We start from the raw sequence: 2,125 nt of genomic DNA, 5'->3' as shown, positions 1-2,125 counted from the left end.
AAAATCTACGATTTGCTCACTGTCGGCGAAAAAAAAAAGTCATTACTCTGTGTACAGTCATGAACAAATGAAATGCGAACACAAATATATGAACCAGAACGCACAAAATCTAGGAATAAATTTCGTGGAGCTCTTTTAAAGGCACCGTTATGGTATATTTGGTATCTCACTTTTTTAAACATTGTTACTATTATAAAGCCATGACACAATTCCTCATGATGGAAACAAATTGCGCTATTGTGTGGTCCGGTTCATATTTCCGTGTTGGCATTTCATTTGTCCATGACTGTACATCTCGCATTCCGTGCTGCTCTGACAGACAGCGGTCATTCATTACGCTGCGCTAAAATTTGGAAAAATCCGAGGACACCTTACGAGCATCTCCTTATGAGCTGTGAATGCGAAAGCATTAACGTCCAATCAAACGCCGCTGCAGAGTGTCCCTTCGAGTTGCGCACTGCGAATATAGTTTTTCTGTGGACGGTGTTTTCTCGTTTTGCGATAAAATCGTTACGTGTTGTTATTTTGTTAGAGCTATGCACCACGTTAGCACGTTGACTAGAAATCTGCCGCCACGCAGAGCGGTCCGGCTCGCTGGTAACTGTTGCGCCACCGCGTGAGGCCAGCGCGACGCATGCTCGATGACGCGTCGCTAGACGCCGAACGGGGGGCCGTAGCCACCGCCGCACTCTCTGCTTTCCCCGTAGCTCCGCGCATGCCCAGGCGTTAATTGCCTCGGGGTCTTTTTTTGTTTTTTTTTTATGATTTATTAATGCGAAGGACGCGCTATGGAACGCTTCGAAGTCATAAGGGTTTCGGAGCCAGCTCTTTCGCTGCCACTGACGTTGGCTTTTTTCACTCAGTGGGTCGCATTAAAAGCGGAAAATGAATCTCCACCAGTTCCAGCCGGAAGAAGCGTTCACGCCCGGAAGTTCGCATCAAGTGCCACCCCGTTTACTCCAGTTTCAATGACAAAATCTTCAACACTTTCCATCGTCATACCGCGAACAAAGTGGCCGCATGTGCTGCTGATTCCACCAGTACGCTCATTTTTTTTTTTCCGCATTGGCTTACGCCCATATGTTTGGCCGAGAGCTGTTATCGGTCGTAGGAAACGGCATTTCGTTGGGCCCTTTGATAAAACGCCGAATATTTTTAAGAAGGGAAGAGATGTGTCACAAAGGCACGGCCTACGCCGGTCAATGTGGAAAATGAGAGCAGCCTTTGCAGCTCCGAAACACGACGATTGTAATTCCGACGCCTGGGGCAGGCTGCGGCCGCGTCCCTCGTTCACAGCCATCGACGTTCTCCGTGGGATGGGAACGGGCTGAAAGTAAGCCGCGGGGGCGCGTCGTTAGCGCAGCACTAATCTCAAGCTTGCTCGCGGAACGCAACCCCTGAAAACTGGACCATGAAAGAAAGTTGCAAACGTGGCGCTGAGATGTATCATATCCACGGTCAGTCGACAAACACCTTTATTTCTTTTTTCCTTTTTTTCCTGGCCCTGCAATTCGCACGAATGCATGCATATATGGGCGTGTGAGCACTCTACCTACGAGGAAGTTATACGTCCAAACATTCCGCAAGAACGGCTGCCCCTGTTTTTTTTGTTTGTTTTTTAAACGTGCGCGTTGCCGTCTTGTGCATATTTAGAGCAAATAAGAAGGCTAACATTTCGGTATATTATAATTCATGATTTCGGAGCTGCAGATCCTTCAGAGGTATATTTAGAGGAAATCGTAGCGCCGTTTAACCGAGTGTAATACCGCATTGTGGGTGGACTACGCGCCACAGTCATATTGAAGCGTATAACAGAGCGTTTTCTCTCGTGGTTTCAGCTTAACGTTTTTTAGACTTGATTAGTTCATTCACCACTCGGCTGAGTCAGTGTGCTCAGCTAGAGCACACCATTAAATTATCAAATCAAATCAATCAATTTTATTTTCAACTTTACAATGTTGAAAGCAACCCTGGCATAAAAGCTGCTAGACGCAGCTTGACGGAGCCAGATGGCCCAATGGCAGCCACATGCATAAAATGTTAATTGAAAACAACAAAATATATACAATCACGTAATATACCAAATCTACTTGGATTTGGTATTGGATTTACAAAAAAAGTGGAG

The sequence above is a fragment of the Haemaphysalis longicornis genome, unplaced genomic scaffold, assembly GCF_048455015.1.
Source record: "Haemaphysalis longicornis isolate Haplotype H1 unplaced genomic scaffold, Haemaphysalis longicornis Haplotype H1 scaffold_1, whole genome shotgun sequence".
Taxonomy (NCBI): domain Eukaryota; kingdom Metazoa; phylum Arthropoda; class Arachnida; order Ixodida; family Ixodidae; genus Haemaphysalis; species Haemaphysalis longicornis.
Note: the sequence above shows the minus strand (reverse complement) of the source record.